Here is a 13,641-nt window from a genome sequence, read left to right on the forward strand (position 1 = left end):
TACAACTAGATAATGAAACATGAGTGAGTCATTTTGTCATACTCAATTTTTCCCCCCATTCATTACAAAGTGTGGTGATATTATGTCCAGTTAATAACAATATAACAAACGAAATATCAGTTCCCCATCTTTGTGATTTGAAACGTTTTTTTCTCATTATCAGTCAGACCTGTCCCACTGGGCACAAACGTCAGTTCAACTTCTAGTTATTATTTACATTTGGTTGAGTTGTCAACTACCGTGAATGCAACGTGAAATCAAACAAAAAGGTCACCCTTTCATTGGATTTGGGTTTAAAGGTTGGGAGACGAAATTCTCTTCGTTTTATGACATTTTGCAAATCCACTTGCCGCATTCACATGCTAGTCGGAACTAGGACATGTCCAACTTGCTGTTAGTTGAACGCGGCATGTGTTAACGACAACCAGTTAGCAAGTCGGACATTTCGGTTTCCTAGTTCCGACTAGCACGTGAACAAGGCAACTCAGTTTTCCACATTGATTCAACATTGAATTCTGTCGTTGCAATGACCTGGAAACAACGTTGATTTAAACCGTTTTTGCCCAGTGGGGTATCTATTCCATATATAATAAAAGGAATGCCTATATGTCCAGTGTTTATTAAACCATTCTGTAGTGGATCAATGTGAAAATATTAGATTATGTTTGTGTTAGGTATGTAAAGTTTTAGGCTACTGGAATGTGATAAAGAACCGGCGTACTCGCAATCGAAAACAAGAAGGTCTGGGGAATTCCAGACTTCGAATCTGACAGCCCCACAATGGCATGCGCCTGTGTGCTTCACGTGATCCATTCCCAGTCCCACCCTGTGTAAAGACAACACAACCTATTTAGACTGTTCGTGAGGCATTACTTCATGCTTCTTTTCAAAACTGACAGAGGCTTTTTTTTCGAGGTATACGCACCGTTTTCCCGTGCAACGTTTCAATGGAATCGAAAGCTAATTCCAGTGTATTGCATTCCGTGAAATATTCCACCAACCAAGATAGTGACGCGTCGCTTAACAAGGTTATGTCGCGTTCAAAACAACTGGGAACTCTGGGAAATACGAGATCAAATCATGGCGTCAGTGATCTTCAGGTCGGAAAGTCAGAGCTCTAGAAATAGGCCCGAGTTGGAATTCTGAGTTGGATGACCGGTCAAATCGTTTTTCCCAGTAGGAGCTCGTTTTTACCGAATTCACAGTTGTTTTGAACGCACTGAAGTCGGAGGTCAAAGATTTCCGAGTTACCAGTTCCGAGCTTCCAGTTTTGAACGCGGCATTATTGCGAAACAACTTCCCTTGCTTACGTGGAATCACGTCGAGTCTGCCAGTGTTGCCACCTTCTGTAACTATGTCTCTCCCACATTACATGCTGAATCATGCTGTCCCAAAACACTGATACTGTATCCAAGCTCATTTGTAGCTTGGTAACTAACAGTTGACAGACAAACATTCAAACAAACAAGTTTAATTTAATGATAATTTATGCTATTCACCACAAGATTTGATTGGATTATCTCATGAATAAAGAACAATACATTTCTAATTAATAGGGATGATTACATAATTGAGTAGAGGGTTATAAGAACTATCCAAAAAGGGCTGTGGTTACTATAGTACACAATAAACGTATATCCACGTCTGTCTGTTGTGAGATCCCTAGTCAATCGCTTCTCATATTTTATAAAACTATCATTTACACGAAGCAGTTCTTTACATACAGTACTCAACATAGACGTATGGAACATGTTTTGCATGAAAAATTGTCCTCCCTCCCATAATTACAAACAGCCAGACTGGGTTGCAAAGTACAGCAGGCTTGCACAAACACATTCCAGATAAGCTCAACTAGTCTTGAGGAAAGAGTGACGTGGCGATCATGCGTTGGGATTGAGTCACATGAAGAACCAACAGTCCATAGTGCATGCCGTGTATCCTTATGAGAATACTGTGACTGACCTAAATGACAGACCAGACAAACCAAACCACTCCTTACCCTCAATATACAGTTGGCCAGTTATTGATTCCCTGGAAGGCAGAAGAATATCAAACTTGACCCTCAGCTGCTCAAAACACTGACTGTTCACATTAAATGACAATGCTTGAATTTGATAATGTCACAAATATTATAAGTTAACATGTACTGTATATTCTAGCTAAAGTGTCTAGAAGGTGCTCTGTATGACCATGTCACAGATACCTTCATACTGCCAAATCAGTGTGCCTAAAAATAGCTGATGATAACTGCTTGGTCATTATGACACCAGTCTGTGCCTCTTCTTGAAATAAAACAGAAGGACTATAGCATTTAACCTTTATTTAACTTGGCAAGTAAGTTAAGAAGAAATTCTATTTACAATGACTGCCTACCAAAAGGCAAAAGGCTTCCTGCGGGGACGGTGGCTGGGATTAAAAATAAAAATATAGGACAAAACACACATCACGACAAGAGAGACACCACAACACTACATAAAGAGAGACCTAAGACAACAACATAGCATGGCAGCAACACATGACAACACAGCATGGTAGCAACACAAGATGACAACAACATGGTAGCAACACAACATGTTAGCAGCACAAAACATGATACAAACATTATTGGGTACAGACAACAATACAAAGGCAAGAAGGTAGAGACAACAATACATCAGGTGAAGCAGCCACAACTGACAGTAAGAGTGTCCGTGATTGAGTCTTTGAATTAGGAGATAAAACTGTAAAGTTTTAGTGTTTTTTGCAGCTCGTTCCAGTCGCTATTTGCAGCGAACTGAAAAGAGGAGCGACCCAGGGATGTGTGAGTTTTGGGGACCTTTAACAGAATGTTACTGGCAGAATGGATGTTCTATGTGGAGGATGAGGGCTGCAGTAGATATCTCAGATAGGGGGGAGTGAGGCCTAATGTCATGTCTTGTCATATTATGTCTTGTTCCTGTTCTTTCTCTTCACTCTGTCTCCCTCTGCTGGTCGTATTAGGCTACCTTCTCTTTCTCTCCTCCTCCAGCTGTTCCTCATCTCCTCTAACTACCTCGTTCACCCTTTTCCCACCTGTTCCCTTTTTCCCTCTGATTAGGTCTCTATTTCTCTCTCTGTTCCTGCTTCTTTCCTTGTCAGATTCTCGTTTGAGTTTCTCATGCCAGAACCAAACTATCGTCTTGTTTGCTTCACCCTTGTCCCATCCTGTTGGAATCTGCCTGTTCTTCTGATGCTACGTGTGATCAGGTACCTCTGTCCGCTACGACCCGCGCCTACCCAGAGAGACCAGCAGTCTGTCGCCGCAACCCAGCTATTCTCCTCTGCTGCTAAGAAGGGGACTCTTTAGTAAATATCAGAAGGACTTTCTGTTTCATTTGTCGCCCTCTCTGAGGGTTGTCTATTTTGCCATTTTCTACATCTGAAGAGGATCTATGTCTTCCCTGTGTTTTTACATTAAAGGACTCTGTTTTTGTTAAATCGCTTTTGGGTCCTCACTCAAGTGCACAACAGAAGAATCTGACCAAGAATGGACCCAGCGATTTCGGATCCTTTCCACTCAGCCGTCGAGATCCAGGGAGCGATGCTAGGCAGACACGAGCAGGAATTGTCTGTTGCTCGACATGCCGTTGAGACCCTGACCGCCCAAGTCTCCGACCTCACAAGACAGGTTCACCATCTCCGCCTCGATCCACCGGCCACTTCCAGGGCGTCCGAATCTCCGGAGCCCAGAATCAATAACCCGCCGTGTTACTCTGGGGAGGCCACTGAATGCCGCTCGTTCCTCACCCAGTGTGATATTGTGTTTTCTCTCCAGCCCAACACTTACTCCAGGAGCACAGCTCGTATCGCCTACGTCATATCTCTCCTTACTGGACGGGCTCGTGAGTGGGGCACGGCTATCTGGGAGGTGAGGGCTGAGTGTACTAACCAGTATCAGGACTTTAAGGAGGAGATGATACGGGTTTTTGATCGTTCTGTTTTTGGGGAGGAAGCTTCCAGGGTCCTGGCTTCCCTATGTCAAGGTAATCGATCCATAACAGATTACTCTATTGAGTTTCGCACTCTTGCTGCCTCCAGTGACTGGAACGAGCCAGCTTTGCTCGCTCGTTTTCTGGAGGGTCTCCGCGCTGAGGTAAAGGATGAGATTCTCTCCCGGGAGGTTCCCTCCAGCGTGGATTCCTTGATTGAACTCGCTATTCGCATAGAGCGACGGGTTGATCTTCGTCACCGAGCTCGGGGAAAGGAGCTCGCGTTCTCCGTTGCCCCCCTTTCTGCATCACTACCATCTTCCTCCGCCGGCTCGGGTGCTGAGCCTATGCAGCTGGGGGGTATCCGCATCTCGACTAAGGAGAGAGAACGGAGAATCACCAACCGCCTCTGTCTCTATTGCGGTTCCGCTGGTCATTTTGTCACTTCATGTCCAGTAAAAGCCAGAGCTCATCAGTAAGAGGAGGGCTACTGGTGAGCGCTACTACTCTGGTCTCTCCTTCAAGATCCTGCACTACCTTGTCGGCCCATCTACGCTGGACCGGTTCGTCAGCTTCCTGCAGCGCCTTGATAGACTCTGGGGCGGAGGGCTGCTTTATGGACGAGACCTGGGCTCGGGAACATGACATTCCTCTCAGACAGTTAAAGGAGCCCATGGCCTTGTTCGCTCTGGATGGGAGTCCTCTCCCCGGGATTCAGCGTGAAACGCTACCTTTAACCCTCACTGTCTCTGGTAATCATAGCGAAACCATTTCTTTTTTAATTTTTCGTTCACCTTTTACACCTGTTGTTTTGGGTCATCCCTGGCTAGTTTGTCATAATCCTTCTATTAATTGGTCTAGTAATTCTATCCTCTCCTGGAACGTCTCTTGTCATGTGAAATGTTTAATGTCTGCTATCCCTCCTGTTTCCTCTGTCTCTTCTTCACAGGAGGAGCCTGGTGATTTGACGAGGGTGCCGGAGGAATATCACGATCTGCGCACGGTGTTCAGTCGGTCCAGGGCCACCTCTCTTCCTCCGCACCGGTCGTATGATTGTAGTATTGATCTCCTTCCAGGGAACCCCCCCCCCCCCCCGGGGTAGACTATACTCTTTGTCGGCTCCCGAACGTAAGGCTCTCGAAGATTATTTGTCTGTAGCTCTCGACGCCGGTACCATAGTCCCCTCCTCCTCTCCCGCCGGAGCGGGGTTTTTTTTTGTTAAGAAGGACGGGTCCCTGCGCCCCTGCATAGATTATCGAGGGCTGAATGACATAACAGTTAAGAATCGTTATCCGCTTCCTCTTATGTCTTCAGCCTTCGAGATCCTGCCGGGAGCCAGGTTTTTCACGAAGTTGGACCTTCGTAACGCTTACCATCTCGTGCGCGTCAGGGAGGGGGACGAGTGGAAAACGGCGTTTAACACTCCGTTAGGGCACTTTGAATACCGGGTTCTTCCTTTCGGCCTCGCAAACGCTCCAGCTGTCTTTCAGGCATTAGTTAATGACGTCCTGAGAGACATGCTGAACATCTTTGTTTTCGTCTACCTTGACGATATCCTGATTTATTTATTTTTTTTCACCGTCACTCCAGATTCATGTTCAGCACGTTCGACGTGTCCTCCAGCGCCTTTTAGAGAATTGTCTTTATGTGAAGGCTGAGAAGTGCACTTTTCATGCCTCCTCCGTCACATTTCTCGGTTCTGTTATTTCCGCTGAAGGCATTAAGATGGATCCCGCTAAGGTCCAAGCTGTCATTGATTGGCCCGTTCCTAAGTCACGCGTCGAGCTGCAGCGCTTTCTCGGCTTCGCGAATTTCTATCGTCGTTTCATCCGTAATTTCGGTCAGGTGGCAGCTCCCCTCACAGCCCTTACTTCTGTCAAGACGTGCTTTAAGTGGTCCGATTCCGCCCAGGGAGCTTTTGATCTTCTCAAGAATCGCTTTACATCCGCACCTATCCTTGTTACACCTGACGTCTCTAGACAGTTCGTTGTCGAGGTTGACGCGTCAGAGGTGGGCGTGGGAGCCATTCTTTCTCAGCGCTCCCTCTCTGACGACAAGGTCCACCCTTGCGCGTATTTTTCTCATCGCCTGTCGCCGTCGGAACGTAACTATGATGTGGGAAACCGCGAACTGCTCGCCATCCGCTTAGCCCTAGGCGAATGGCGACAGTGGTTGGAGGGGGCGACCGTTCCTTTTGTCGTTTGGACTGACCATAGGAACCTTGAGTACATCCGTTCTGCCAAACGACTTAATGCACGTCAGGCTCGTTGGGCGCTGTTTTTCGCTCGTTTCGAGTTCGTAATTTCTTATCGTCCGGGCTCTAAGAACACCAAGCCTGATGCTTTATCTCGTCTCTTCAGTTCTTCAGTAGTCTCCACCGACCCCGAGGGGATTCTCCCTGAGGGGCGTGTTGTCGGGTTGACTGTCTGGGGAATTGAGAGGCAGGTAAAGCAAGCACTCACTCACACTCCGTCGCCGTGCGCTTGTCCTAGGAACCTTCTTTTCGTTCCCGTTCCTACTCGTCTGGCCGTTCTTCAGTGGGCTCACTCTGCCAAGTTAGCCGGCCACCCCGGCGTTCGGGGTACGCTTGCTTCCATTCGCCAGCGTTTTTGGTGGCCCACTCGGGAGCGTGACACGCGTCGTTTCGTGGCTGCTTGTTCGGTCTGCGCGCAGACTAAGTCCGGTAACTCCCCTCCTGCCGGCCGTCTCAGACCGCTTCCCATTCCCTCTCGACCGTGGTCTCACATCGCCTTAGATTTTATCACCGGACTGCCTTCGTCAGCGGGGAAGACTGTTATTCTTACGGTTGTCGATAGGTTCTCTAAGGCGGCTCATTTTATTCCCCTCGCTAAGCTCCCTTCTGCTAAAGAAACGGCACAAATCATCATCGAGAATGTTTTCAGAATTCATGGCCTTCCGTCAGACGTCGTTTCGGACAGGGGTCCGCAATTCACGTCTCAATTTTGGAGGGAGTTTTGCCGATTGATTGGAGCTTCCGTCAGTCTCTCTTCCGGCTTTCACCCTCAGTCTAACGGTCAAGCAGAACGGGCCAATCAGACTATTGGTCGCATCTTACGCAGTCTTTCTTTTCGTAACCCTGCGTCTTGGTCAGAACAGCTCCCCTGGGCAGAATACGCCCACAACTCGCTTCCTTCGTCTGCGACCGGTCTATCTCCTTTTCAGAGTAGCCTCGGGTACCAGCCTCCGCTGTTCTCGTCTCAGCTCGCCGAGTCCTGCGTCCCCTCCGCTCAGGCTTTTGTCCAACGTTGTGAGCGCACTTGGAAGAGGGTCAGGTCTGCACTTTGCCGTTATAGGGCGCAGACTGTGAGAGCCGCTAATAAGCGTAGAACTAAGAGTCCTAGATATTGTCGCGGTCAGAGAGTATGGCTCTCCACTCAAAACCTTCCCCTTAAGACAGCTTCTCGCAAGTTGACCCCGCGGTTCATTGGTCCGTTCCGTATTTCTCAGATCATTAATCCTGTCGCAGTGCGACTTCTTCTCCCGCGATATCTTCGTCGCGTCCACCCGGTCTTCCATGTCTCCTGTGTTAAGCCCGTTCTTCGCACCCCCGCTCGTCTCCCCCGACCCCCACCCCCCCCATCCTTGTCGAGGGCGCACCTATCTACAGGGTCCGTAAGATTTTGGACATGCGTCCTCGGGGCCGTGGTCATCAGTACCTAGTAGATTGGGAGGGGTACGGTCCTGAGGAAAGGAGTTGGGTTCCCTCTCGGGACGTGCTGGACCGTTCGCTGATCGATGATTTCCTCCGTTGCCGCCAGGTTTCCTCCTCGAGTGCGCCAGGAGGCGCTCGGTGAGTGGGGGGGTACTGTCATGTCTTGTCATATTATGTCTTGTTCCTGTTCTTTCTCTTCACTCTGTCTCCCTCTGCTGGTCGTATTAGGCTACCTTCTCTTTCTCTCCTCCTCCAGCTGTTCCTCATCTCCTCTAACTACCTCGTTCACCCTTTTCCCACCTGTTCCCTTTTTCCCTCTGATTAGGTCTCTATTTCTCTCTCTGTTCCTGCTTCTTTCCTTGTCAGATTCTCGTTTGAGTTTCTCATGCCAGAACCAAACTATCGTCTTGTTTGCTTCACCCTTGTCCCATCCTGTTGGAATCTGCCTGTTCTTCTGATGCTACGTGTGATCAGGTACCTCTGTCCGCTACGACCCGCGCCTACCCAGAGAGACCAGCAGTCTGTCGCCGCAACCCAGCTATTCTCCTCTGCTGCTAAGAAGGGGACTCTTTAGTAAATATCAGAAGGACTTTCTGTTTCATTTGTCGCCCTCTCTGAGGGTTGTCTATTTTGCCATTTTCTACATCTGAAGAGGATCTATGTCTTCCCTGTGTTTTTACATTAAAGGACTCTGTTTTTGTTAAATCGCTTTTGGGTCCTCACTCAAGTGCACAACACCTAAGAGGATTTTATAAATGAGCATCAACCAGTGGGTCTTGCGACAGGTATACAGAGATTACTTTTACTTTACAGAGGAGTATAGAGTGCAGGGCTGTGTCCTATAAGGAGCATTGGTGGCAAATCTGATGGCCGAATAATAAAGAACATCTAGCCGCTACAGGAACAACGTGTTAAATAATGTATTAAAAGAAAAGTCTGTGATGGTTATGGAAAATAATTCACAAACTACATCAAGAGTGTAATATCAATCCAAACCAGATTGCTATTGGGCCAGGATGGTAAAGATTACAACTGGGTTGATATGTATCTCACCCTGAATCAGGAGTCAAAGGAGTTGCTCAAAGATTAAACAATGTAATTAATTTTGATGAGTGACACCGTGTATTTTTTTTAAACATTTATTTGGCAGCACTTAATTGTGTTCTCTTACCAAGAAACCTGTATTTACCATGAGGGTTGTTCAGTTTGTACAACGCTATGACTAGCCTATCCATTACAATCCTGAAGTTGGTTACTCTGAAAATACTTATTCCCTTCAAACCTGTACGTTTCTTTTTTAATCATTCTGCTTTGTCTCTAGATATCTCATTCATTTCTCTAGGCAGGGCAGGAAAGGTAGAGAGCCTTACTGGCAGTTAGTCCATGAGCCAGGGCCCAGGGAGGTTGGTTGGGCTCACTTGGGCTGACAATGTCTCATAGTGATTTTCTTGAAGGTCTGCAGTATGTCCCTAAGAGTTGGAAAATGTGTTATACCAGTACAGCAATTGTGTTATCAGTCTTTCTTCCATCCCATGCATTTTTCCCATAGGGATTTTACCTCATGACAAACAATGTCAGTATACAACAAGTTATTGCTCACATATACCCTTTAATCAAAAAAGGAAACCCTGATACATTTTAATCTTTGTTTGCAAGTGGTTCTGAAGGGTCATGAAATTACCTTTCAAATTATATATATCACCAATTTTGAAGTACCAGCAACAACAATTGTTAAAAAATAGCCCATATTGTGCCATTGACATTAGAATGTTGGAAGCTTAGCCATAGAATCCCATGTAGTGGGGAAGCTATGTTTTTGGGTTGTAACTTTAGTGATAGAGGCACCACATTTCACACACGTAGCTAGAACTGTAGTGCGTCTTTGTGTAGCTGGTGAGGTCAGGCGCAGGACAGCAGATATGAGTAATGAAAGCAATTTTACTCAATAATAAAACAATACGTGTCGTGTAAATACAAGGCCACAAATACGGACCACAATACAATAAACAATTATTCACAAACAAACATGGGGGAACAGAGGGTTAAATAATGAACAAGTAATTGGGGAATTGAAACCAGGTGTGTAAGACAAAGACAAAACAAATGGAAAATGAAAAGTGGCTCGGCGATGGCTAGAAGGCAGGTGACATTGACCGCCGAACGCCGCCCGAACAAGGAGAGGGACCGACTTCGGCGGAAGTCGTGACAAGAACAGGGTTTGCCTCTTGGTGGCCATCACAAGATTCATGTATTAATCCCACAGAAGGCTTTTTCCAATATGGCCGCTAAACAACTCAATGGTTGGATCGATTTCGCATAACCATACCTGTATGAAATATAATTGAATAATTTCTGAATATGTTTCATCCTTAATTGCAATACTTAATCTTCAAACATGTCAAATTGATTTATACATGTAAATAGTCAGGGATGTGGGCTGATTAACATGATAAAAAATGTTATCCTTTAACTCCTTTCACTATAAGGGCTATAAACCTGTCCCGTACATTCCATTACAATGTAGTAAAATTAATTGTTCAACCTGTTGAGGCCAATTATATAACTTTTAGTATTCTAGTAACAGACCAATCTGCTATGGGCCAATAGTAAGAATACATCTTAATTAAGACTAGCTATGTGTAATAGTTTGCTGCTCTCATCATCAAGATATTTGTTTAAAACCTATTGGCATCCTTATGGAGTTTCTAGTCCTCTGTTTTATGAAAACTTTTAACAGGATCAAATCAAATCAAATTGTATTAGTCACATGCGCCGAATACAACAGGTGTAGACCTTACAGTGAAATGCTTACTTATGACCTCCTAACCAACAATTCAGTTTAAAAAAATACAGATAAGAATAAGAGATAAAAGTAAAAAGTAATTAAAGAGCAGCAGTAAAAATAACAAAAGCAAGACTATATACAGGGGGGGTACCGATACAGAGTCAATGTGCGGGGGCACCGGTTGGTTGAGGTAGTATGTACATGTAGGTAGAGTTATTAAAGTGACTATGCATTGTCATGGTGTAGAGAGAGGGTGTGGGGGTGGGGGGCACTGCAAATAGTCTGGGTAGCCATTTGACTAGATGTTCAGGAGTCTTATGGCTTGGGGGTAGAAGCTGTTTAGAAGTCTCTTGGACCGAGACTTGGCACTCCGCTACCGCTTGCCGTGCGGTAGCAGAGAGAACAGTCTATGACTGGGGTGGCTGGAGTTTTTGGAAATGTTTAGTGCCTTCCTCTGACATCGCCTGGTATAGAGGTCCTGGATGGCAGGAAGCTTGGCCCCGGTGATGTACTGGGCTGTTTGCACTACCATCTGTAGTGCCTTGCGGTCGGAGGCCGAGCAGTTGCCATGCCAGGCAGTGATGCAACCAGTCAGGATGCTCTAGATGGTGCAGCTGTAGAACCTTTTGAGGATCTGAGGACCCATGCCAAATCTTTTCAGTCTCCTGAGGTGTATAGATTTTGTCGTGCCCTCTTCACAACTGTCTTGGTGTGCTTGGACCATGTTAGTTTGTTGGTGATGTGGACACCAAGGAACTTGAAGCTATTGTATTGTAATTAATATTGCAATTATTGATCATGACATTTTCAGAAATCAGTGATTCAGACAACTTTTGGGGCACATTACCACAATTCTGTGAATCATTTAACATCTTTATACCTGTCACACATTCATACTACAATTATATTTCATACAGGTATGGTCATGCAAAATGTATCCAATGAGACCCCATTGAGTTGTTAAAAGGCTTTTGTGGGGTTAATACGTGAATCCTGTCATGGCCCTGTATCTACAAATCTTTTTCAAACCTGTCTATATGGTGCCTCTATCACCAAAGTTACAATCCAAAAACATAGCTGCCCCACTATATGGAATTCTATGGCTAAGCTTCCAATATTCTCATGTGAATGGCACAATATGGGCTATTTTGAAACAATAGTTGTAGCTGGTGTTTTCTTAGTTGTCTTTATTATATATCATTTGAAAGGTAATTTCACGACCTTTCAGAACCCCTTGTCAAACAAATATTAAAATGTATCAGTTTCCTTTTTTAAGCGATTTATACAGGTCATTCTGACATGTACCCTAGAGGGTCTGTTGACCTGAACATTCCAAAAAAGGTATCTGATGGATAGCTGTGTATTTAAGCTTTTCAATTATATATGATTAAAGGGTATATGTGAGCAATAACTTTGTATACTGACATTGTTTGCCATAGGGTCAAATCCCTATAGGAAAAATGAATGGGATGGAGGGATGAAACCACAGCACACACATCCCTGGGTCGCTCCTCTTTTCAGTTCGCTGCAGCTAGCGAATGGAATGAGCTGCAAAAAACACTAAAACGGGACAGTTTTATCTCCATCTCTTCATTCATGGACACTCTTACTGACAGTTGTGGCTGTTTCGCGTGATGTATTGTTGTCTCTACCTTCTTGCCTTTGTGCTGTTGTCTGTACCCAATAAGGTTTGTACCATGTTTTGTGCTGCTACCATCAAATCAAATCAAATGTATTTATATAGCCCTTCTTATATCAGCTGATATCTCAAAGTGCTGTACAGAAACCCAGGCTAAAACCCCAAACAGCAAGCATTGCAGGTGTAGAAGCACGGTGGCTAGGAAAAACTCCCTAGAAAGGCCAAAACCTAGGAAGAAATCGACCCAGACAGGAAGATCACGTCAGTGACTCAACCCACTCAAGTGACGCACCCCTTCTAGGGACGGCATGGAAGAGCACCAGTAAACCAGCAGCTACCATGTTGTTGTCATGTTGTGTTGCTACCATGCTGTGTTGTCATGAGTTGCTGCCATGTTGTTGTCTTAGGTCTCTCTTTATGTAGTGTTGTGGTGTCTCTCTTGTCGTGATGTGTGTTTTGTCCTATATATGTTTTTTTTGTCCCAGTCCCCATCCCCGCAGGAGGCTTTTTGCCTTTTGGTAGGTCGTCATTGTAAATAAGAATTTGTTCTTAACTGACTCGCCAAGTTAAATAAAGGTTAAATAAAAAATGTATGAAAGAAAGAGTGATAACATAGCGAAAGCTACCATTGCTGCACTGCTATCACACATTTTCCAACTCAAGGGACATAGACCTTCAAGAAAATCACTGTGAAACATTTTAGGCCCAAGTGAGCCCGACTGCCCAAATTTGGGGGTCTGGCTCATGGACGAAGTAGTGTCAGCTTTTTCAGCCTGGCCTACTTTACATGTGCAGACAAAGCAGCTGGAAGCATATGTTGGGAAACATGTTCCCATCTGCTGGAGGCTGGACCTCATGCTGCATGTTTCTGCTCTATATTAAGACGTATGTTGGATGAAAAGGTCTGCTACTGGTTGCTTTTTTAGGATTGGGAAATGCCATGACATTTGCTCTTTATGTATTATGTTTACAGAAACAAATGCGAACAACTGACAAATAGTGGTATTTGACAGGTTGTGCCATATAGCTTTAACGAAGGGATTGTCTTGGTATTGATACAGTGTGAGTAGGCCTATATCAATAGGAGGATATGAGACAGACAGTACATATTGTCTAAAAAGTTTCCATTGTTTTATCAATAATCCCCCAACACTGAACAGGGAAAATACTAATTTTAGCCTCAAACTGTTTTTACAGTTGATCGGAAATGACACAAAACATTTTGTTTTTCATATCAGTGTTGTTTGGAAAGTTCATGGTACCGTCAGACAAGTTTGAAAACATTCACATTCCAACGCAGCGAGACATTAGCATCCACCAATCGTTATTCAGACAAACAAGCGTCCAATCACAGATTCGGAGGATGGGTTCTTCACGTGGATCGTTCCAGCAATTTCTAGAGAAATCTCAGCACACAGCAGATAAATGTGACTCCGCCGCGAGTAAATGTTTTTAAATCACCTTGTCCTAATCGAGAATTTGTATATGTGTTATAATATGAATATTTATTGCAATCGAAATTGTTTAATGCAATGTAAATCGTAAATGTACAGGTTAAAGAACGGACTATGTTTTCAATAGCGGATGGATATTGTCA

This window comes from Oncorhynchus kisutch, linkage group LG6 (genome assembly GCF_002021735.2).
Source record: "Oncorhynchus kisutch isolate 150728-3 linkage group LG6, Okis_V2, whole genome shotgun sequence".
NCBI classification, from domain to species: Eukaryota; Metazoa; Chordata; class Actinopteri; order Salmoniformes; family Salmonidae; genus Oncorhynchus; species Oncorhynchus kisutch.